Raw genomic sequence first — 25,583 nt, forward strand, 5'->3', positions numbered from 1 at the left:
CTTCACTGTGATTGTGTCAGATCATTCCCTGTTGTGTAAATATGATCCGTCTGAAGCAGAACCTTTCTGCGCCATTACTGAGAAGAAATTTCAATTCCAGATTGAGTAAATCTTGTCACGAAAGATCAGTTCAGGCCTCTGGAGTTCCAGTTCAGGAACATATCCTTGTGTTCCTGTTATCAAATCAGTCCGATCAGCTCAACACTCTCAGATTACAATATGGAAGCGCCTAACGTGGGTCTGGAACCCACGACCCTGGGATTAAGAGTCCCATGCTCCACCGACTGAACTAGCCGGGCTGATGTCCAAATTACCATTAACCCTCTTCCTGAGGAGATTAGAATTTGCTAAGCAACGAACTTTGTGTCAAACCGTTTGCTAAAAATCGATTAATTTTTCAGTCACAGTCGTTGGGAGCATGGCTCGAACCGACTGGGGAAAGTCCAACACCTTAACCACTCGATCATCGCAGCTGTGTTCAATAGGTCATTCATTAAACATTATAAAACATACAAAACATTATAAAACCGGCCTGGAATCATTCCAGGAAGTTCTTGCATTCCGGCGATGAATGGTGCCCCGGTGTTTATGTGAGGAGCGGTTGAATCTACCTTAAAATGACCATTGGATTTGGAGAGAAGCCTTGAGAGACTCGAAAATCCCAGCTCCCGAAACGCACAATTTCACTGATTCAATTGTTTGCGTAAGAAAAACAGTTGCATGGGAAATATCCTCGAAGTTCATTTTTGCTTTACATGGAACAGCACAGAACGTCCCAGTCTAGATCCAAATTAAAGCATGAGTGGGGTGCAGGATTGGAGGGTCATGCAGAGTCGATGGGCCGAATGGCCTCCTTCTGCATTGTACTGGTTTCTCGGGAAACAGAGAGAATCACAGTATTTATTCACATGCGATAAACATCAGCCCGTATGTCCCATGCGGTGGTCGCGTGGCTTAATGGCTAAGGCGTCTGATTTCTGTGAACCTAATGAAGCTATCAGAAGATTGGAGGCTCGAGTCCCACCGCGATCGTTTGATATAGAAATCCGGTGGAACTTGCTGTCAGCCGAGTTTTCCTTCCTCCGCTCAAAGTTTCACCTTTCCATCCAAACGTTGCAGGGCTCTTTTTGGAATATAATTTTTTGGAACATTGTTCATTCAATTCGCTTTCATCTGAGTATTTTATTTATCCCCTGATGAATCTGTTTGACTTGGATAAAATATAGAATAAAATATTATGTATCAATCGGTTCAATACAATTCTGTGGAGGAAATTCTAATATCATCAGGAAGACAGACAGAGTCAAAGAGTATTGGATGTTGGCAGCATGGAAACAGCCCTTCGTCCCAGCTTGTCAATGCCGCCCAGTTTCTATCACTAAGCTAGTCCCACTTGCCCGCATTTGGCCCATATCCATCTACACCCACCCTGCCCATGTAACTGTCTAACTGATTTTTAAAAGACAAAATTATAACTGCCTCTGCCCCTGTCTCTGGCAGCCCGTTCCAGATGCTCCTCATTACCTTATTTATGCTCTTCATTAGTTCATAGACCTCTATGACATCACCCATAAGCCTCCTACGCTCCAGGAAAAAAAAGTCCCAGCCTATCCAGCCTCTACTTTTCACTCACACCATCAAGTCCTGGTAGCATCCTTGTAAATCACTTCTGCACCATTTCTAGTTCAACAATATCCTTCTGGAAATAGGGTGACCAGAATTGAACACAATATTTCCCTTGTGGTCTTACCAGCATGTATTGTACAACTTGAACAAGACATCACAACTCTTGTATTCAATATTTTGACCTTAAAACCTAGCATGCTGAATGCCTTCTTCCCCACCCTTTCCACTTGCGACACCACCTTCAAGGATGTGTGAACCTGTTCTCCTCGATCTGTTGGTTCTGTATTTCTCCCCAACTCCCTACTAGTAACTGAGTAGGTCAATCACTGATTTGACCTACCAAAATGCATCACCTCACATTTATCCAAATTAAACTCCATCTGCCATTCATCGGCCCACTGGCCCAAGATGTTTAATAATGAGCCGAATCAACTGTTGTTCAGAGGGATGAAAGATTATGTCACTGGATTGGGAATCCAGAGGCCTGACCTAATCTTTGGGACAGGGAATAATTCCCAGCATTCAAAATCACTGATTTAATACCTTTTCAGGGGGGTTGACAGGGGGGATGCTGAGAGTTTGCTTCTCCATGTGGGAGAGTCTGGGACCTGAGGGATTAATCTCAGGGTAAGGGACCGCCCAGTTAAGCCAGAAATGATGAGTAATTTCTTCTCTAAGGAGATAGTGTATCTGTGGAAATATCGTTTCTAAGCGAATACGATTGTCGAGGATGGGTCAGTTAATATGTTCAAGATTTAATCAGTAAAGAAAACAAGGATTATGGGGATGTGGCGGGAAAGTGGGTTTGAGGATTATATCAGATCAGTCATAATCTCTTTGAATGGTGGAGCAGACACGATTGGCCGAATGGCATACTTCTGCTCCTCCGTCTTACAGTGTAATGAGGTCATCTGATGAAGTTGATTTCACGGCTGGGCGGCCGGTTCTGGAAAGACAAAATCTGCCAGCAGTGCCCCAGATGAAGCTGGCGTCTGTTTTGGAGTTTCTGAAGCCGCAAGTTTTCATGGTGCCAACTCCTGCCCAAAGCTGGTGTCGTGATTTAAATCGATTATCAGACAGAGGATTCGGAATATCGGTATAGAGATTGGTGCAAGAAGATTCACTCCTCAGGCCTGTTGAACTCCGAATCTAAACTCCATCCTAGTTCCTGAGACACTGAATGAATCATCAGGTCACCCTCAATAAGTGGCCCAACGCGGAGACGCAGGAAATGGATCATCGACGAGAATGGATTCAGACCCGCAGATGGAAAGCACAATGGATTAGCAGCGCATCGCCATCACCCCTCGGCCAACTCGCCATATGACCTGACTTCACCAAACCACCTCATGGATATTTAATGTGCACAATAACTAACGGAAGAAGGTCGTCTGTGTGCATTGGTCCAGATGTGCAGCCAGATGTGAAGTGTTGGGAATGTTGTTTCTGTCAGCAAATTACATTTCCATCATATCAGCTGAAGGATTGTTCTGAATGGACTGATGGGAAACACTTCAACACCATGTTTCACATGTTTCTACACATTGTAAATAAAACACCGCGGAAAGACTGAAAGATACAAACATTTGATCGCATCATGATGAAGATCAGTCAGACGCCTTAAACATCCCGTCAATGTCGGAGTTCTGACGATTCTAATTTGTTATCCAGAGAATCCCTGCAGGACATTCGGCCTCTTGAGTCTGCACCGAACTTCCGAAAGATACCGGAGGCACCCGGAGGAAACCTACGCAGACACTGCACAGACAGCTCCCTGGAGCTGTGAAACAACTGTGATAGCCACTGTGCTACCGTGCTGCCTACAGTGTGAGTAGGTTTCGAATCTGTGCGGAGGAACCCCATTTGACTGCAAGTACCAAGCCACAGCCACTCCGCTAACTGAACTACGTTTAACAAGACATTCATTGACAATTTATGCGATATAAACCCAACCTGGAATCACTCCAGGAAGTTATTGCTTTCATGCGATGACGGGTCTCCCAGTCTGTCTGTGAGAAGGGATAGAATATCCGTGGAAAAAGACCATTGGATTTGGAGTCTGTCATAATATCCACTCATGTATATAATGAGATGCAGACAGTCAGTGATGGACACACAGGATGACCAGTAAGCACAACACAGTGCAGCCAATCACCAAACAGGACACGACCACTATAAAGCCAGAGGGCACTAGGTTTCCCGCTCTCTCTGGACCCAGCCACTGAGACAGTCAGAGTCCACGAGCTAGCAAATGCAAACACCATGCGGTAGCTAGTAAGTCTGATCAGGCTACTACAAGGTCTCCAGTCAGTTCAGTATAGTGTCGACCCACAGCTGAATATGTGTATCAGTTCAATCGTTGAATAATACAGTGTTGGATTTTCTCCAGTGTTCGACGTCTGTTTTTAGCTTCCCTGCATCGAGTGCAGTCCACATTGAGCCTACCTGCCTAACACATCATGGTACCAGAGTGATACTGATCTTGACGGACCTATCTCGAGTGAATCAGCATTGACCAGGAAGCAGCCATCCGGTGAAATGGAAAACACCAGCCTCCTCCGCAGCTCCGCATCTCCGGCAACCTTGGCGCCAATTGGAAAATCTTCAAGCAAAAGTTCCTCCTGCAGATCGAGGCCTCCGACCTCGAAGCAGCATCGGATGCCAGGAAGATCACATTATTTCTCTCCACCGTGGGCGACCACGCCATCCACATCTACAACTCCCTTACATTCGCTGCCGGCGAAGACAAAACAAAATTGAAACAGTCCTGCTGATGTTTGACAGCCACTGCGACACTGAGGTGAATGAGAGCTTTGAATGGTACTTTTTCCATTCGAGGCTTCAGGGTGAGAATGAAACTTTTCAGTCCTGCGTGACCCATCTCTGCATCCTAGCGCAGTCATGTAACTATGACTCGACGGCAGATTCCATGATCCGGGATCAGATCGTTTTTGGTGTCCACTCCGACTCCCTTCGGCAGCAGCTCCTGAAAGTCAAACAGTTGACCCTCTCAGTTGCTATCGAGACATGCGTTATCCATGAGCATGCTAAGAATCGTTACTCCCACATCAGGGCGGCAGAAACTGCAAAACTGGCCTCCCATGAGGTGGAACGGGTGCAGGCCATTGTTCAAATGCACGGCCTGAGCATCGAGGAGAGTGGCCGCTTTGTGCGCTTTTCCCGGGTCCCTGCGCATGTGCGCCATGACCGAGTGGACGACGAGGCCGAAAACATGACTGCACAGGGGCGTACGTCGACCGATCGCACTGCGCATGCACGATGGCGCACGAAATGCCCTGCCGTCGGCGTCATGACATCTCCGAATTGTGGCTCCACCCACTTAAAGCGGAAATGGCCGGCAAAAGGACGCCGGTGTCTACAGTGTGGCAAGCTTGGCCACTATGCAGCCCTTTGCAGATCTGCTCCACCGCTCAGCAGCCAGCGATCCCAGCTGCGGCGCAGAAGTGTCCGCTCAACACAACAAGGCATGCCAGATTCCGATCCCGACAGCCCAACAGACCCTGATGCTGAGTGCGTCAGGTCCCCATACCGGGTGGGCATCATAACTACACATGCGCTGCCTTCCACCACATCGAGAAACGCCTCTCGATCCTCAGTGTGGATCGACGAGTGGTGTGCTGTCCACACAATTAATGAAATGAAAACGAAATGAAATGAAATGAGACAAGGCTTGCATCCGATTCAAACTTCACACCGGCGCATCAGCGAACCTCATCTCAAAATCCGGCCTCGACACCATGCGCGCCAGACCAAGCATTCTTCCACCGGCATGCCGGTTCCTTGACTACAATGGCAATGCCATAGCTGCCAGTGGTTCCTGTCAACTCGGGGTATCCAACAGGGCGACACGGCAACACTGTGGTTTGAAATCGTCGGGCCTGATAGAGCGTCCCTGCTCGGTGCTCGAGCTCCTGAACCTGGTTCAGCGAGTCCACGCCACGTCATCATCACCGGCGACGGCCTCGCCAGCAAGTTCCAAGCCTATTTATATTCTCACTCACACCAAACGGAAACAAGTCGCTATTTGTCAGCAGCACACCTGCCTTCTTCTTTATAACAGGAAGATCCAATACCTCCTTTTCAATGGAAAAGCGTTGGTCTCAGGACATGAGATTCCAGCTTAAATATGCACAGCAAGACCCCACCGGCAGAAGCCCAGTTCATGACTCGATAATCTGCTTCAGTGACTCTGGTTGAGGAATTAATAGTGATCCCAAGAGAAGGGTAAAATTCGTCTTCTCTTGTAAATAATCTGGCAGGTTGGATTGTTCACATCCCTCCAAGAGGGGCAGTTGGGAACTCGGTTTCTATTGTGATTCATTGCTCGATAAAGCTTTATTTCCCTATTGGCCCCCTGTGAGTTATTACTGGATATCGTTCTATATCTATATTGCCCCTCTGTGGGGTACTACTGGATAACGTTTCCTGTGCAGCTTTGACTAAGGGTCACCTGGACTCGAAACCTTAGCTCATTTCTCTCCCTCCAGATGCTGTCAGATCTGTTGAGACTTTAAAGCATTTTCTCTGTGATTCCCTCTGTGTGAGCTTTACAATGTTGTAATGTGTCATGCTGTCTCTTTCATTCTTGGGACTAATGTCGATATGAGACTGCAAGAAATTTTCTGATAGGTATTTGCTGCAAAGCAAACAGGAACGTGTGTTATGTTTACTTTTGGCGTGAGGGAGAATGTAAATAGCAGAGAATACCCTCGATTCCTCGACCTCGGTCTAATGGCCCAGCACTTCCGCTGCGCACTCACCAGGAACCACACAATTATTCACTTCCGCATTTTTTTCTTTCAACAAGAACAGACGTTTGAGCACACTGATTCTGGTCAGCACAGTTCAGATAATTCACTTTCGTGCGGAATGGTTGTTCTGTGGAAGGTGATGTGATTTCTTCTGTGACGTTGTTCTGATGGGAAAGTGGGGAGTGACTGGAATCACCTTTATAAAATGAAGTTCGGGGCAGCAGTTTCATCTCTCTGGGAACATTGATCACGCTGTTACAGACTTCCTCAAACTTTGCCTCAAGTCCGACCACAAAAAGAAAAGAGCACCGAGCAGAGTGGCGCAGCGGAAGCGTGCTGGGCCCATAACCCAGAGGTCGATGGATCGAAACCATCCTCTGCTATTCGTGCTCTCAATCACACCAAACGGAAAAATGTTGCTATTTGTCAGCAGCACATCTGCCTTTTTCTTTATTGGTACCAAAGTTTTGCTTTCAGTCTTATCCACTCTTTGACACCTGTTCTTCAGCTAGCCACAGTACAGTCGAGGTGACTAAGTTGACTTCTCCCAGAACACTCTTCTGCCGCCTCTACTGGATGAACGTTTAGAGCACTGGATGATTGGACAGTGGAGGGGTTCTTCGGCTGCTTGTCTGTGAGAGCAGCACCGGAAGCAGCTGTGGAGAGAGATTGCAGTCGCCAGAATGCAACTCTCCAATTAGATACTTCACGCCCTCAGATCTTAGACTTTCAAAACCTTCGTCTGAGGAACAGGTAGAGCGGTATATCGGACCTTGCTGATTAGAGGAAACCGATCAATGCAGCAATGAGAAGCTCCTTAACCACCAGCGGTTTGGACAAGGATGGTACTCAGATACAGGACTCTGGCTGGGGTTCAAAAGTAGGGAAAGCATGTCTTGTTTTAAATGTAATAAAGATGAAGAAAGACTTTAAGTCGATTTGTGCACGGATCTTAGTTTTTGCGTCAACGCATCAGGATGGCCGAGCAGTCTAAGGCGCTGCGTTCAGGTCGCAGTCTCTTCTGGAGGCGTGGGTTCGAATCCCACTCCTGATAGTGTCTTTTACTCCACGAGGTTAAATTTCTCCAGCAAGATTTTCAACCTCAGGAAGATCCAATACCTCCCTTTCAATGGAAAAGCGTTGGTCTCAGTACATGAGATTCCCGCTTAAATACGCACAGCAAGACCCCACCGGCAAAAGCCCAGCTCATGACTCGACAATCTGCTTCGGTGAGTCTGGTTGAGGAATTCATATTGATCCCAAGAGAAGGGTAAAATTCGTCTTCTCTTGTAAATAGTCTGGCAGGTTGGATTGTTCACATCCGTCCAAGAGGGGAAGTTGGGGACTCGGCTTCTATTGTGATTCATTACTCGATAAAGCTTTATTTCCTTATTGGCCCCCTGTGAGTTATTACTGGATATCGTTATATATCTATATTGCCCCTCTGTGGGGTACGACTGGATAACGTTTCCCGTGCAGCTTTGACTAAGGGTCACCTGGACTCGAAACCTTAGCTCATTTCTCTCCCTCCAGATGCTGTCAGATCTGTTGAGACTTTAAAGCATTTTCTCTGTGATTCCCTATGTGTGAGCTTTACAATGTTGTAATGTGTCATGCTGTCTCTTTCATTCTTGGGACTAATGCCGGGATGAGACTGCAAGAAAGTTTCTGATAGCTATTTGCTGCAAAGAAAACAGGAACGTGTGTTATGTTTACTTTTGTTGTGAGGGAGAATGCAAATAGCAGAGAATACCCTCGATTCCTCGACCTCGGGCTAATTGCCCTGCACGCTTCCGCTGCGCACTCTGCTCCTTAAACCAGGAGCTACAACATTACTGCCCTGCGGTAACCACACAATTATTCACTTCCTCATTTTTTTCTTTCAACAAGAACAGACGTTTGAGCACACTGATACTGGTCAGCACAGTTCAGATAATTAACTTTCGTGCGGAATGGTTGTTCTGTGGAAGGTGATGTGATTTCTTCTGTGACGTTGTTCTGATGGGAAAGTGGGGAGTGACTGGAATCACCTTTATAAAATGAAGTTCGGGGCAGCAGTTTCTTCTCTCTGGGAACATTGATCACGCTGTTACAGACTTCCTCAAACTTTGCCTCAAGTCCGACCACTAAAAAAAAAAGAGCACTGAGCAGAGTGGCGCAGCGGAAGCGTGCTGGGCCCATAACCCAGAGGTCGATGGATCGAAACCATCCTCTGCTATTCGTACTCTCAATCACACCAAACGGAAAAAAGTTGCTATTTGTCAGCAGCACATCTGCCTTTTTCTTTATTGGTACCAAAGTTTTGCTTTCAGTCTTTTCCACTCTTTGACACCTGTTCTTCAGCGAGCCACAGTACAGTCGAGGTGACTAAGTTGACTTCTCCCAGAACACTCTTCTGCCGCCTCTACTGGATGAACGTTTAGAGCACTGGATGATTGGACAGTGGAGGGGTTCTTCGGCTGCTTGTCTGTGAGAGCAGCACCGGAAGCAGCTGTGGAGAGAGATTGCAGTCGCCAGAATGCAACTCTCCAATTAGATACTTCACGCCCTCAGATCTTAGACTTTCAAAACCTTCGTCTGAGGAACAGGTAGAGCGGTATATCGGACCTTGCTGATTAGAGGAAACCGATCAATGCAGCAATGAGAAGCTCCTTAACCACCAGCGGTTTGGACAAGGATGGTACTCAGATACAGGACTCTGGCTGGGGTTCAAAAGTAGGGAAAGCATGTCTTGTTTTAAATGTAATAAAGATGAAGAAAGACTTTAAGTCGATTTGTGCACGGATCTTAGTTTTTGCGTCAACGCATCAGGATGGCCGAGCAGTCTAAGGCGCTGCGTTCAGGTCGCAGTCTCTTCTGGAGGCGTGGGTTCGAATCCCACTCCTGATAGTGTCTTTTACTCCACGAGGTTAAATTTCTCCAGCAAGATTTTCAACCTCAGGAAGATCCAATACCTCCCTTTCAATGGAAAAGCGTTGGTCTCAGTACATGAGATTCCCGCTTAAATACGCACAGCAAGACCCCACCGGCAAAAGCCCAGCTCATGACTCGACAATCTGCTTCGGTGAGTCTGGTTGAGGAATTCATATTGATCCCAAGAGAAGGGTAAAATTCGTCTTCTCTTGTAAATAGTCTGGCAGGTTGGATTGTTCACATCCGTCCAAGAGGGGAAGTTGGGGACTCGGTTTCTATTGTGATTCATTGCTCGATAAAGCTTTATTTCCTTATTGGCCCCCTGTGAGTTATTACTGGATACCGTTATATATCTATATTGCCCCTCTGTGGGGTACGACTGGATAACGTTTCCCGAGCAGCTTTGACTAAGGGTCACCTGGACACGAAACCTTAGCTCATTTCTCTCCCTCCAGATGCTGTCAGATCTGTTGAGACTTTGAAGCATTTTCTCTGTGGTTCCCTATGTGTGAGCTTTACAATGTTGTAATGTGTCATGCTGTCTCTTTCATTCTTGGGACTAATGTCGGGATGAGACTGCAAGAAAGTTTCTGATAGCTATTTTCTGCAAAGCAAACAGGAACGCGTGTTTTGTTAACTTTTGGTGTGAGGGAGAATGTTAAAAGCAGAGAATTTCCTCGACCTCGGGCGAATGGCCCAGCACGCTTCCGCTGCGGCACTCTGCTCCTGAAACCAGGAGCTACAACATTACTGCCCTGCGGTAGCCACACAACTATTCACTTCCTCATTTTTTTCTTTCAACAAGAACACACGTTTGAGCACACTGATTCTGGTCAGCATAGTTCAGATACTTTACTTTCGTGCTGAATGGTTGTTCTGTGATGGTGATGTGATTTCTTCTGGGACGTTGTTCTGATGGGAAAGTGGGGAGTGACTGGAATCACCTTCATAAACTGAAGTTCGGGGCAGCAGTTTCATCTCTCTGGGAACATTGATCACGCTGTTACAGACTTCCTCAAACTTTGCCTCAAGTCCGACCACGAAAATTATTTGCTACGAGCCGAATGGCACCGCGGGAGTGTGCTGGGTCCAAAACCCAGAGGTCGACGGATCGAAACCATCCTCTGCTTTTCGTATTCTCACTCACACCAAACGGAAAATGTTGCTACTTGTCAGCAGCACAGATGCCAATTTTTTTATTAGGATCAAAGTTTTGCTTTCAGTCTGATCCGCTCTTTGACACCTGTTCTTCAGCTAACCACAGTACAGTCGAGGTGACCAAGTTGACTTCTCCCAGCACACTCTTCTGCCGCCTCTACTGGATTAACGTTCACCTGATTGGGCACTGGAGGGATTCTTCGGCTAATTGTCTGTGAAAGCAGCACCGGAAGAAGCTGTGGAGAGAATTGCAGTCGCCAGAGCGCAACTCTCCAATTAGATACTTCATTCGCTAAGATCTTAGACTTTCAATACCTTCGTGTGAGGAACAGGTAGAGCGGGAATTCGGGCCTTGTTGATGACAGCAAACTGATCAATACAGCAATGGGAAGCTCCTTAAACTTCCAGCGGTTTGGACAAGGATGGCACTCAGACACAGGACTCTGGCAGGTGTTCAAAAGTAGGAAAAGCATATCTTGTTTGAAATGAAATAACGATGAAGATAGACTTTAAGTCGATTTGTGCACGGATCTTAGCTTCGAAGACAACGCATTAGGATGGCCGAGCGGTCGGCGTTGAGGTCGCAGTCTCTGCTGGAGGCGTGGGTTTGAATCCCATTCCTGATATTGACTTTTCCTCCACGAGGTTAAATTTCCCCCGCAATATTTCAACCTCAGGAAGATCCAATCCCTCCCATTCAATGGAAAAGTGTTGGTCTCAGGACATGCGATTCCTGCTTAAATACGCTCAGCAATACCCTCCAGGCAGAAGCCCATGTAACGACTCGATAATCTGCTTAATGACTCTGGTTGAGGAATTCAAATGGATCACATAACTCCAGCTAAAATTAATCTTCTTTTGTTGTACATCGGTCTGGCTGGTTGGGTTGTTCACATCCGTCCGAGACGGGAAGTTGGGAACACGGTATCTATTGTGATTTATTTCTAGTTAATGCTTTATTAACGTTTTGCCCCCCTGTGAGGTATTACTGGATATCGTTATATCTCTCTATTGCCCCTCTGTGTGGTACTACTGGATGGCGTTTGCAGTCCAGCTTTGACAAAGGTTCTCCTGGACTCGAAACATTAGCTCTTTTCTCTCCCTACAGATGCTGGGAGACTTGCTGAGATTTTAAAGCATTTTCTCTGTGGTTCCCTATTTGTGACATTTACAATGTTGTAATTTGTCATGCTGTATCCTTCATTCCTGGGACTAATGTCGGGATGAGACTACAATAGAGATTCTGACTACAATAGAAATTTGCTGCAAAGCAAACAGGATCGTGCGTTATGTTTACTTTTGGCGTGAGGAAGAATGTATATTTTGCTTTCGTGCTGCATGGTTGTTCTGTGAAGGTGATGTGATTTCTTCTGTGACGTTGTTCTGATGGGAAAGTGGGGAGTGACTGGCATAACTTTTACAGAAAGAAGTTCGGGGCGGAAGTTTCACCTCCCTGGGAACGTTGATCAAGCTGTTACCGAATACTTCAAACTTTGCCTTATGTCCGACCGCGAATAGCTCAACCACGAGCGGACTGGCGCAGCGGGAGCGTGGTGGGCCCATAGCACAGCAGTCGCTGGAACAAAACCATCGTCTGCTATTTGTATTCTCACTCACACCAAAAGCAAACAAGGCGCTATCTCCCAGCAGCACATCTGCCTTTTTCTTTATTAGTATCAACATTTTCCTTTCAGTATGATCTGCTCCTTGACACCTGTTCTTCAGCTACCCACAGTATAGTCGAGGTGACTAAGTTGACTTCTCCCAGAACTCCCTTCTGCCGCCTCTACTGGATGAACTTTCACCTGTTTGGACACTGGAGGGGTTCTTCGGCTGTGAAAGCAGCACCGGAAGCAGCTGTGGAGAGAGATTCCAGTCGCCAGGATGCATCTCTCCAATTGGATACTTCACGCCGCTCAGATCTCCGTCTCTCAATACCTTCGTGTGAGGAACAGGTTATAATGAAAAAATATATCATTTGAACCATGAATGTGAACCTGGAAAAGACTGAGATTTGAAATGAAATGGAAAGGTCCCACAAAGGGTTAACAGCCGCAGGTTAAAATTCAGATAGCTTCGCAGGCGTTAAAGAAAACAGATATGGACAAATCAACCTGGTTTTAAAGTTAAAAAGACATTCAATCAATTTAAAATCTTAAGTTATATAAACGGGAACAGTATTTCACACTTCCTGAGAAGAGCATTATTTTACTGAACAATTAAAAAAGGAACAACCAGGATCTTAGATTTAAATTGGGGGAGAAGGTTAAGCGGGAAACCTTGCTGACGCCACTTAAATATGAGACAACTGCTTTCCAGCTAAGAAACACATGAAGTGGCACGTTTCTACCATAATTTACACATTTTTGACGTTAAAAATCTTTTAGCAAATAATCAGGTCATAGGGTATAGGTCCAAGCCAGATAAGGTTAGAAATATAGGGGGCGACCTGCCGTTGACACCAGCTGACCAGTAGAAGTGCTGAGGCGAACTGCTTCGTTGAACACGAGTTCATATTTAGTATTGAGACTGAGAAAACACATCAGTAAAGACAGATATCAGAAAAGTTGCTGGCGAAGCAACAAATACATGTATTACCTGCCAAACAAAAGTATTACATGTCAAGCAGAATAAGCTAGTTCAACGACAGGGAGATTGCATTAGCTACAGTCAGCAAGCAACAGCTACATTTCAATAAATGCCATGTAGAAACTAAGTCTGCGCAAAGGGCTATATAATATCTAATAATTCAGCAGCCAGCTCTCATAGCTGCCCTCGGTCATGGGTAGGACTGAACACGGAAGCCGAGCAGAACAGCGAATCCATCAGGAAAAAAACAAAAGTTACAGGAGATAATTGTCGAGGCAGACTTGAAGGTCGAACAACTGACCAGGAAGATGCAAAGAAAATATCTTATTACTTTTCTGTAAAAACAGTGATTACATCTTTTAATTTGAAATTAAAACGAACTTAAATTGATAACCTGAAAGAGTGTTTTTCGAAAGTTTACTTCACTCTACTTAGAAAAGCCGGACCCGTGAGTGAAGCACCTGAGTGGAAAGTAAACAGAATCTTCTCTGAAGACATGGGTTATGCCGTGGGATAACATGAAACACTGGTTTGACCCGAATAGCGCCCACCTAAGTCTGCATAGGAGTCAGGGAGTGAGAATCCCTGTTCATCATTGAGAATATCTTGACCCTTTTCTGGTACAGGGGGAATTCTAAGAATAGTGGTGAGGTGTTAACTTCATGTCGCGCAACGTGGATGGCTAGAATGTTAGAAGTTTCTGGGTAAAGCGAGGCTAGAATATTAGAAGTTTCTCGTTAAGCAGGTGGAGGTTTGAATATTAGAAGTTTCTAACCTACACAGGGAATGGAATATTAGACGATTCTAGTTCCCAAATAATTGTTAGAATATTAGAAGTTTCTAGTATATGTGTGAGGCGAACTTTACCTGCCGAGTTTAATGCGGAAAGTCATGTGTGATTGACTTTTGGAAGGATATTCTGTGGATCGGGGGGACCTAAAACTTAGTTGGGTCCGAGCGTCAGAAGACTAGAAGATACTGACCCTGAGTAAAAGTCTGCAAGACATCTTAGTAAAGGTACTGGGATTCTTGCATCCATTACTGGTAGAAGGAGGACAAAAATAAATCTTCCTTGGAGTCAAGCAGATTGTGATGGAAAGCCTGGAGAAATAGGGACGCCGAGAAAACTTTAGAAACCAAGATCAATCGACCTTTAACTAAAACAAGAAGACAGTGCCTCAGTACCCCCGGATAGGTCCCAGATAGGGTGCATATCCTGAATGTCGGAGTGCACCTGAAAGGGACAACCAGGAACAGAAATTTAGAATCCATAAAATGGCAATTAGGGTAATCCTCTTGCTCTGAAACACGGTCAAGAGATGTGAAGCAACGGGGCGAGCGTACGGGGCGAGAGTGGAAGAGATTAAAAGAGGCAAAAAAACTCCTTGATAAGGGAGGCTTATCAGAACGGAGGGGTCTCATTTTTGTTAGAGTGCCTAAAACCCGATGGAATAGACATCCAAGGTCTCGGTGGATAAATGAGTGTGTGTGTGTTTAATAAGGATTTGTGAATTTCCCTTTGGTGTTTCAAGTTTTTAAAATGTTGTATTTTGCAAAACCGAGTTTCACATCAATTAGAAGTTATAAACGGCAGGTAGAAATGTGACCAATATTATGAGGTAGTAAATCAGTATGTTCAGAAGTAAATTGGTCACAGCATAAACACAAAAAGAGGTTTTACTCGGGAGCAGTCAGAGCTCTGTGCAGGAAAGTACTTTGAAACTAACCCGTTGAAATTGACACGGCACAGCTCCAGCAGGTTCCTAGTGCCCGAAGACTCAAAAGATAGTCAGGAGCAGGAAAAATGATGTTTAGAATGTTAAATACATGGTAGAAGGAGCTTTAGGGAATAAAGATATTAGACCAGAAGTTAGATTAGGAGAATTACTTTCAGTATCAGGAAATGAGAATCTGATGGCAGGGAAATATTCAATAAAATTCGATGCAGGAAAAATTAGGATATTAAATACCAATCGATAGCACAGAGGCAGTTTGGGCGAAGCTACCAACTAAAACTAGGTAAAAGGTAAAGAAAAGATCGTTCAGAATTTGGGTGAACATATAGTTGAATTAGAGAAGCATGGCGTCTGGAGCAAAAAGAATTATATCAGAAATGAAACATCTGACCCAGCTAAATAATAACCAAGGGATTATGATAATCCATAGGCAACCTTTCGGCAGCAAAGAAGAAACGTAATCAGCAAGGATTGTGTATGGGATGGTATGAAAGTGACAAAATGTCATTACTGCAGAGAAAACCTAGCTAACGATGATGTAATTCTGAAATGATGTGCAGGATTGTGGAGAAGTGACAAACTTATTATCCCAATTAGTGAGGGAGTATATAGTTTAAAAGATGTTGGGATGACCCGGGGACATAAAATTAGCCTAACAGTGTTCAGAGACTGTATCACCGCAATGGTGCCGTGCCAGGGGGTAGACCATACCCCCAAACCGGTTGGACAAGGAGAAAAGGAATGTTGTACGAAATTAATGATTGACCCGGGATATGGATTTGGAAAAAATATGAACCAAAACTTTCCCGATACAGGGAAGGGGTTTCTGTGGATAAATTGAAACCCCCAGACAATGGACAGGCTTTAGAGGAAAGGAATGTTTAGTTATGAGTGTCAGTGAATTACTGCACTCACTAGTATTATGTGATGAAGTAGAGTGGGATGACAGTGAATTAAAACCTGTTAGCAGCATTGATAGGACAGATGATGACGATAAAATGTCATGTTCAGAACTTACCTTTCATAAAAATCCTGTCATAATCAGAAATAAAGAAATTGGAGTTAAGTCAGTAGCAATATCCGAAATGTATCAGGGTAAGTTTCAACCAGATTGGACCACTGAGCGAGCAAAAGAGGAGGAGTTCGAATCTCACTCAGGGGTGCAATGATAGAAGGAGAAGGCTCAACCGGCCTTAATTGTATGATGTACATAATTGAGCAAAAACCAAGCCAGCAAAAAACCCAAAAAGAAACAAAAAGGACATCCGGAGGTCCTGGAGAGGGCACTTCTGGAGTATCCAAACAAGAATAGAACATACAAATGAACAAATAGGGCCCTCTCCAACCTTAGCCTGTTCGTTTGATTTTTCAGATAGATAGAATGATACAGACACATTTGTTTGGAAGGAGAAAAAGGACTACAATCAAGAGGGATACAAGGATCGGGTTTAAAGAAGGAATGGAAGAAGCTAGGACTAGGAGTAAGCTAGATTGGTTAAAATGGGGGGCAACAATGTTAATGGGGATTGCCGTGATTAGTTTCGGAATATTAGTATTCTAATTGCATTAGGGGAATCAGGTGAAGTAATGGGATATGGAAAAATAGATACCAGCGTCAGTCACATAAAACACATAATAAAAATAAGAATAAGCAAATGTTTAAATATAACGGAAGAAATCATTAATTTCCAACTCATCCAGGAGATAGGCTCAACAGCAGTCTGTTAGAATCAAGCAACAGTGTCAGTAACAACATATTCAGTAGAATGTTGGGAGCACTTGCAAGCAGCCTGGAATACGTACTAAAATTATCAGATCGGTTCAAGATTTTTAGACAGTATTCGGGGAAAACTAATGATACTAACTGGGACCCCGAGAAAGGGCAAGTTAAGATAAGAAATGCGTTGCAAAACAAAACCACAAGTAGGAGTAATTTGGGAAACGATTTGATAGACGTGGTCTTAAAAATTAAAGAAACATTTAAAACAGCAATTAAAATTATAGCAAGTCCATTTAAATGGTTTTGGACTACGTTAACCTTGGTTCAAAACAATTGGTACTTGTTTGTATCAATTGCGGGAGGGGTAATTGCCGCAGCAGTGCTGTGGAAATTGGGAAATTTTAAATTATGTCAAAACCTATGTTGCAAATGTTGAAATAAAATTGCTCAACGGAAAGAGAGAAAAATGATATAATTGGTTACATATTTGAGGAACGTAACTGACAAAGCCAGGAGGAAATCTTTTCGAGTTGGGAATAAACCGAAGTATCAAATGATTACTGAGCAGTGAAACCTTCGGTCACACTTCTCTGACTGGACATGTGGCCTGGACACCAGCTGATGGATGATCTGAGTTCTCCACGGGACGTGTACTACATGATGGATTTTTTAAGGGTCGCGACAGACAGCAGCGACTGACGAGGGACCCCCACAGTTTACGAGACAATAGTATTAAGACATTTTTGTTTGTTTGAGCTTGATGCTGCAGTGCGAAATTTACAACCAATGTTTTAAACGAAGTTTCCTTGAGGCATTATGATAATTATTTTTTTTTAAATGTCGTGCATCTTATTAAGAATTGTTATGTATGTATGAAAAAGAATTTGACATGGCTTGAGATAACAGATGCCAACTGACAAGGAACAAATGCAGGACTTTGGTAATTGATTTTAGTTAGAGGGAGCCTTACAGCACTAAACTACAATGGGCGGCAGATAGCTGGGCAATAGAACAATTGGAACTAGGATAGCATTGGATGCTGTCAAAAGCATGAATTATTCTGAAGAACAAGTGACATCTACAGATACAATTGACATGCTTAGAACTAAACGCAACAGCACAGAATCTGACAGAGTTAATTAGAACTTGAGACAGGAGCACAACTTGTCATACAATAGCGAAAACCAGCAGGGAATCTCAGTCTTTCTGATGATGACGGAGCTAAAGCTGCTCAACAGTTTGAACAAATTTTGTTTACTCAACATCCACAAAGGGTGTGAGTTTTCTGTAAAATGGGACTGTTTTAATACAAAGGGGTTAAACAAGGGTTCACTTAAAGTGTAGTAAGGGTAATCTCGTGGGTAATTTACCAAAGTACCAGCACATATCATATCACGGGGAATATTGATGTTGTTAATACCATGTGTGATTTATATACTCTCATTATTGGGCACAAGTTCTGGCTTAAAAATCACTCTGTTAAGACCAGGAAACGATGTGTTGATATTAAATTTTGTCTTACAGATTGTGATTGCTAAAAAATATGTGAAGATGTAACACACAAACTGTTTGTGTGATTAGTTGCATAGCAAAGTGTTAAGATAAGGCTTACTTTTGTAACTTTGTACTTGACAACAGGGAGGAATAATGTTTATATGGAAGACGATAAAGTGATGATTCGATGTGAAGAAAGTGGGCTCAATTGAGTTGGACCCCCACCAGTTGGATGTATTAAATGTATTGCTCCTTGCAATAGAAACAGGGTTGTCAACCATTTTTGGTTGGTTATGTGGCGACTGTTATAAGGGCAAATATACGCGTCATGTGTTTCAAGAGATGATAACGGAGGAAAGGGATCTTGAAGAGACATGGCAGTCAGTTACAATAGCATGTATATCAAATGGTTCCGGACGTACTTGGTTCAGGGACATTTTAGTTACCCATGAGAGAAAATCAGGGTTGGAAGTGGGGTCAAAGACACCTTTTAAATTGATGATGCACGGGAGTAAGTGGTTAATACATGATAAAGTCGTTTACGATACCAGTGAGGAACATAAGGCAATTTGGATGCAACAGGAATGGGACACTCGACTGCCAGTGACAGGTAAACAAACTTTTTGGTTACTGATGTATTGAGTGGCTTACTGATCCTAAGGGACACGAGGCAGCTTGTACGGTGCTGCTATCAAAAGGAGATAAAATGCTTTGGAGATAGTGGAACACACGAAAAAAACTATTGGGTTACCTTTATGAACAGCTGCCACTATAGTCCACGGTGATTATAATTAAAGAATGACCTGTCTGTCACCTGTGGTATAAGCGATGGATAAAATCACACGATGGGGTTGGGACACGATTTGAAAACAGGAAAATTGAATATTGAAAGCACAGATATGGGATACGATGGTATAAAATGAGTAGGGGGATAAGAATTAAAAGAATGGGGCCATGTTTCAAATGCCAAGAGGGGTGTAATGCAAAAGTTGAACAATATGTCATTTGAACCATGAAAGTAAGCCTGGAAAAGCCTGAGATTTTAAAAGAAGGCGAAAGGTCCCACAAAGGGTTAACAGCCGCAGCTTGTTTGAAATACAGATAGCTTCACAGGCATTAAAGAACAGAGCTAGAGCCAACTCATCCTGTTTTTCAAGTTAAAAAGACATTCAATCAATTTAAATGTTTAAGTTATATAAAAGGGAACAGTACTTCACACTTCTTTAGAAGTGCATTATTTTATAGAACAATTCAAAAAGGAACAGCCAGGATCTTCGGTTTAAATTGAGGGATAAAGGTTAGGCGTGAAACCCTGCTGACGCCAGTTAAATATGAGACAACTGCTTTCCAGCAAAACACATGAGGTGGCACGTTTATAACATAATTTACACATTTTTGACGTTAAAAACCTTTTAGAAAGTAATCAGCCCATGGGGTATAGGTCCAAGACAGATAAGGTTAGAATTACAGAGGGCTTCGACACCAGCTGAACCGTAAAAGTGCAGAGGCGAACTGCTTCGTTGAACACGAGTTCATATCCAGTATTGACACTGAGAAAAACATCACTAGAGGCAGATATCAGAAAAATTGCTGACCAAGCAACAAATAAATTTATTAGCTGCCAAACAAATGTATTACCTGTCAAGCAAAATAAGACTGGGAGCTTACATTAGCTACAGTCGGAAAGCAGCAGTTACATTTCAATAAAGGTCATGTAGAAAGTTAGGCTGCGCAAAGGGCTCTATGAATGGTAATAATTCAGCATCCAGCGAGTCAGCTCTCATAGCTGCCCTCGGTCATGGAAAGGACTGAACACGGAAACCGAGCAGAACAGCGACTCCATCAGGAGAAAACCAAATGTTAAAGAAGAAAGATTGTCAAGGCAGTCCTGAAGGCCTAACAACTGACCAGGACGGTCCAAAGAAAAGGTCTTATTACTTTTCTGTAAAACAGTGATTTTATCTTTTAATTTGAAATTAAAACGAACTTAAATTGAGAACGTGAAAGAGTGGTTATTAGAAAAGTTACTTTACTCCACTTAGAAAAGCCGGACCCGTGAGTGAAGCTACTGAATGGAAAGTAAACAGAATCTTCTATGAAGACATGTGTTATACCGGCGGATGACTTGAAACACTAGTTTGACCCGAATAACACCCAGCTAAGTCTGCACAGGATTCAGAGAGTGAGAATCCCTGTTCACCTGTTAGAATATCTTGACCCTTTTCTGGTATAAGGGGAATTCTAAGAATAGTGATGAGGTTTTCAGATCGCTCAGATCTTAGACTCTCAATATCTTCGTGTGAGGAACAGGTAGATCGGGAATTCGGTCCTCCTTGATTGGAGCAAACGGATAAATGCAGCAACGAGAAGCTCCTTAACCCCCAGAGGCTTGGAGAGGGATAGCACTCAGGTACAGGACTCTGGCTGGGGTTTGAAAATAGACAAAGCACATCTTGTTTGAAATGAAATGACGATCAAGATACAATTTAAGTCGATTTGTGCAGGGAGCTTTTTTTCCACGCCAACGCGTTAGGGTGGCTGAGCGGTCCAAGGTGCTGCGCTAAGCTTTGTAGTCTCCTCTGCAGGCGTGGGTTCGATTCCCACTCCTGATAGTAACTTTTCCTCCACGAGGTTAAATTTCTGCAGCAAGATTTTCAACCGGAGGAAGATCCAATATCTAATATTCAATGTAAAAGCGTTGGGCTCAAGGACAGGTGATTCCTGCTTATAAACGCACAGCAAGTCCCCACAGGCAAAAGCCCAGTTAATGACTCGATAATCTGCTTCAGTGACTCTGGTTGAGGAATTAATATTGATCCCAGGGCTCCGGGGAACATTCGTCTTATCTTGTTGTAAATAGTCTGGCTGGTTGGATGGTTCACATCCGGCCGAGAGGGGAAGTTGGGAACTCGTTTTCTATTGTGATTCATTGCTCGATAAAGCTTTATTTCCTTATTGGCCCCTGTGAGTTATTATGGATATCGTTATATATCTATATTGCCCCTCTGTGGGGTACTGCTGGATAACGTTTCCAGTCCAGCTTTGAGAAAGGCCTTCTGGACTCGAAACTTTAGCTCTTTTCTCTCCCTACAGATGCTGTCACGCCTGTTGAGATTTTACAGCATTTTCTCTGTGGTTCCCTATGTGTGAGCTGTACAATGTTGTAATGTGTCATGCTGTCTCCTTCAATCCTGGGACAAATGTCGGGATGAGACTGCAAGAAAGATCCTGATAGGTATTTGCTGCAAAAACAGGAAGGTGCGTTATGTTTACTTTTGGTGTGTGGGAGAAAGTAAATAGCAGAGAATACCCTCGATTCCTCGACCTCGGGCTAATGGCCCAGCACGCTTCCGCTGCGGCATTCTGCTCCTTAAACCAGGAGCTACAACATTACTGCCCTGCGGTAGCCAGAAAACTATTCACTTCCTCGTTTTTTCTTTCAACAACAACACACGTTTGAGCACACTGATTCAGGTCAGCGTAGTTCAGATATTTTACTTTCGTGCTGAATGGTTGTTCTGTGAAGGTGATGTGATTTCTTCTGTGACGTTATTCTGATGGAAAAGTGGGGAGTGACTGGAATCACCTTTATAGAAGGAAGTTCGGGGCGGCAGTTTCACCTCTCTGGGGACATTGATCAACCTGTTACTGATTCCTTCAAACTTTGCCTCACATCCGACCCCGGAGGTCACTGAAAGCTTTGTGATGATTCTGATATGCAGACGTTTTAAACGAAACTGTGAAACAACATAATGATTTGATCCACTCAATAACAATAGCTGAGATTGGGGCATTGTATGTGTGTGTCAGTTGTCTGCCAGTGTCCGTTAAAATGTCTGCATGTCAGAATCAACACAAAGCTTTCAGTGGCATTGTGCATTGTCTGTGTGTGGAGGAGAGGGTGCATTTCGGCGTTTGGGTGTAAATAAATCTTTAACTGTCAGTCTCTGGTGTGACATGTGAATATTGGATCAATTCTCTATCTGCCGTCTCTGTTGCTGTGTGTGGCTGTGTTGTATCATTCTGTGAATCTCACCCTGGTGCTCTCTGTGAATTTAAGGTTGCTTTATTTGGTGTACGATAAATTCAGAGACACACGGCACGGTCAAACAATCTTTCAATCTCGTGTTCGTTTCGTTCACCGCAGCGGGAGCGGTGCGCAAGTGATTTCTGGGAGGTAAGTTTATCCTTTAAAAACACTTACCTTCACAGGACCAGGCCAGTCGATTTCAGCGGGAGCGGTGCACAAGTGATTTCTGGGAGGTAGGTTTATCCTTTAAAAACACTTACCTTCACAGGACCAGGCCAGTCGATTTCAGCGGGAGCGGTGCGCAAGTGATTTCTGGGAGGTAAGTTTATCCTTTAAAAACACTTACCTTCACAGGAGCAGGCCAGTCGATTTCAGCGGGAGCGGTGCGCAAGTGATTTCTGGGAGGTAGGTTTATCCTTTAAAAACACTTACCTTCACAGGAACAGGCCAGTCGATTTCAGCGGGAGCAGTGCGCAAGTGATTTCTGGGAGGTAAGTTTATCCTTTAAAAACACTTACCTTCACAGGAACAGACCAGTCGCTTTCAGCGGGAGTGGTGCGCAAGTGATTTCTGGGAGGTAAGTTTATCCTTTAAAAACACTTCTTTTCTGTTTTATTTTTTTCGACCCGCGGACTTCAGGGAAGCCCCCCTCCACCCCCCCCCCCCCCACCCCCCCCCCCGCCCCCAACCAATAAATTCTGGTGGAGAGGAAACCCGAGTAGCGTCTCCCACCCGCCCTCCTCCTCTAACCTAATAATAAGACCCATTGGTGTGAGGTAAGTGCCATATTATATTATTATTATATTATATTATTAGCATTGTGCAGGTCAAGGTTCGGAGGTGGAGAGCAGTCTCTGTCAGGGAGAGAACCTGAGAACATCTAAGACACTCAGAAGGTAAGAAGGTAAGTAAGCGATTTTTACACATTTTTACTTTTATACCTTTTTCAAATTGTGTGTGTGGGGGGGGGGGGGGGGGGGGGGACTGAAGTGACATCACAGAAAAGCTGTGGCCTGAGTGGCTGGTTGGGAATCTACACTAAATTAAAAAAAATTAAGCATTGGTAACTAATTAAACATAATTACTTAATTATAATTTAGAGGGGTATCTAAGCCAGAGATCGGAGAGTACTATATTTAGCTTTCGCCTTTCTATTAGAAATCTACTGCTAGGAAACAGATAGTTAACAGTAACTTTGAAATTAAAAAATATATATATTAAAAAATGTTTTTTTTTTAATTTTCATTTTTATTATATGATGCAATGTCAGTTAGAGGGGTGCAGTGCTCTGACTGTGAGATGTGGCAGGTCCGGGAGGCTTCCAGCGTCCCGGATGGCTTCATCTGCAGAAAGTGCACCCAACTGGAGCTCCTCACAGACCACATGGTTCGGTTGGAGCAGCAATTGGATGCACTTAGGAGCATGCAGGTGGCGGAAAGCGTCATAGATCGCAGTTATGTAAATGTGGTCACACCCAAGGTGCAGGCAGAGAAATGGGTGACCACCAGAAAGGGCAGGCAGTCAGTGCAGGAATCCCTTTTGGTAGTCCGCCTCTCGAACAGGTATACCCCTTTGGATACTGTCGGGGGGATAGCCTATCAGTGGAAAACAGCAGCAGCCAGAGCAGTGGCACCACGGCTGGCTCTGATGTTCAGAAGGGAGGGTCAAAGCGCAGAAGAGCAATAGTAATAGGGGACTCTATAGTCAGGGGCACAGATAGGCGCTTCTCTGGACGTGAAAGAGACTCCAGGATGGTATGTTGCCTCCCTGGTGCCAACGTACAGGATGTCTCCGAACGGGTAGAGGGCATCTTGAAGGGGGAGGGCAAACAGGCAGAGGTCGTTGTACATATTGGTACTAACGACATAGGCAGGAAGGGGCATGAGGTCCTGCAGCAGGAGTTCAGGGAGCTAGGCAGAAAGTTAAAAGACAGGACCTCTAGGGTTGTAATCTCGGGATTACATGCCAGTCACTCTAGAAATAGGAAGATAGAGCAGCTAAACACGTGGCTAAACAGCTGGTGTAGGAGGGAGGGTTTCCGTTATCTGGACCACTGGGAGCTCTTCTGGGGCAGGTGTGACCTATATAAGAAGGACGCGTTGCATCTAAACAGGAGAGGCATAACTATCCTGGCCGCGAGGTTTGCTAGTGTCACACGGGAGGGTTTAAACTAGTATGGCAGGTGGGTGGGCACGGGAGCAATAGGTCAGAAGGTGAGAGCATTGAGGGAGAACTAGGGAATAGGGACAGTGGGGCTCTGAGGCAGAGCAGACATGGAGAAGTTGCTGAACACAGCGGGTCTGGTGGCCTGAAGTGCATATGTTTTAATGCAAGAAGTATTACAGGTAAGGCAGATGAACTTAGAGCTTGGATTAGTACTTGGAACTATGATGTTGTTGCCATTACGGAGACCGGGTTGAGGGAAGGGCAGGATTGACAGCTAAACGTTCCAGGATTTAGATGTTTCAGGCGGGATAGAGGGGGATGTAAAAGGGAAGGCGGAGTTGCGCTACTGGTTCGGGAGAATATCACAGCTGTACTGCGGGAGGACACCTCAGAGGGCAGTGAGGCTATCGGGGTAGAGATCAGGAATAAGAAGGTGCAGTCACAATGTTGGGGGTTTACTACAGGCCTCCCAACAGCCAGCAGGAGATAGAGGAGCAGATAGGTAGACAGATTTTGGAAAAGAGTAAAAACAACAGGGTTGTGGTGATGGGAGACTTCAACTTCCCCAATATTGACTGGGACACACTTAGTGCCAGGGGCTTAGACGGGGCGGTGCTTGTAAGGAGCATCCAGGAAGGCTTCTTAAAACAATATGTAGACAGTCCAACTAGGGAAGGGGCGGTACTGGACCTGGTATTGGGGAATGAGCCCGGCCAGGTGGTAGATGTTTCAGTAGGGGAGCATTTCGGTAACAGTGACCACAATTCAGTAAGTTTTAAAGTACTGGTGGACAAGGATAAGAGTGGTCCTAGGATGAATGTGCTAAATTGGGGGAAGGCTAATTAAAACAATATTAGGCGGGAACTGAAGAACATAGGGTGTGGGCGGATGTTTGAGGGCAAATCAACATCTGACATGTGGGAGGCTTTCAAGTGTCAGTTGAAAGGAATTCAGGACCGGCATGTTCCTGTGAGGAAGAAGGATAAATATGGCAATTTTCGGGAACCTTGGATAACGAGAGATATTGTAGGCCTCGTCAAAAAGAAAAAGGAGGCATTTGTCTGGGCTAAAAGGCTGGGAACAGATGAAGCCTGCGTGGAATATAAGGAAAGTAGGAAGGAACTTAAGCAAGGAGTCAGGAGGGCTAGAAGGTGTCACGAAAAGTCATTGGCAAATAGGGTTAAGGAAAATCCCACGGCTTTTTACACGTACATAAAAAGCTAGAGGATAGCCAGGGAAAGGGTTGGCCCACTGAAGGATAGGGAAGGGAATCTATGTGTGGAGCCAGAGGAAATGGGCGAGGTACTAAATGACTACTTTGCATCAGTATTCACCAAAGAGAAGAAATTGGTAGATGTTGAGTCTGGAGAAGGGTGTGT

The 25,583-nt window shown here is 44.4% G+C and overlaps 5 non-coding genes across 5 annotated transcripts; 4 read left to right on the forward strand and 1 right to left on the reverse strand.

Moving 5' to 3' along the window:
• Positions 1-226: 226 nt before the first annotated feature.
• Positions 227-299, reverse strand: trnak-cuu (transfer RNA lysine (anticodon CUU)). The gene has a single exon. It is a non-coding gene; the product is annotated as a tRNA-Lys (tRNA).
• A 6,410-nt stretch (positions 300-6,709) lies between these two features.
• On the forward strand, positions 6,710-6,781 carry trnam-cau (transfer RNA methionine (anticodon CAU)). The gene has a single exon. It is a non-coding gene; the product is annotated as a tRNA-Met (tRNA).
• A 588-nt stretch (positions 6,782-7,369) lies between these two features.
• On the forward strand, positions 7,370-7,452 carry trnal-cag (transfer RNA leucine (anticodon CAG)). The gene has a single exon. It is a non-coding gene; the product is annotated as a tRNA-Leu (tRNA).
• A 1,092-nt stretch (positions 7,453-8,544) lies between these two features.
• Positions 8,545-8,616, forward strand: trnam-cau (transfer RNA methionine (anticodon CAU)). The gene has a single exon. It is a non-coding gene; the product is annotated as a tRNA-Met (tRNA).
• Positions 8,617-9,204: 588 nt separating this feature from the next.
• Positions 9,205-9,287, forward strand: trnal-cag (transfer RNA leucine (anticodon CAG)). The gene has a single exon. It is a non-coding gene; the product is annotated as a tRNA-Leu (tRNA).
• Positions 9,288-25,583: the final 16,296 nt, after the last annotated feature.

Source organism: Scyliorhinus torazame, chromosome 24 (genome assembly GCF_047496885.1).
Source record: "Scyliorhinus torazame isolate Kashiwa2021f chromosome 24, sScyTor2.1, whole genome shotgun sequence".
Taxonomy (NCBI): Eukaryota; Metazoa; Chordata; class Chondrichthyes; order Carcharhiniformes; family Scyliorhinidae; genus Scyliorhinus; species Scyliorhinus torazame.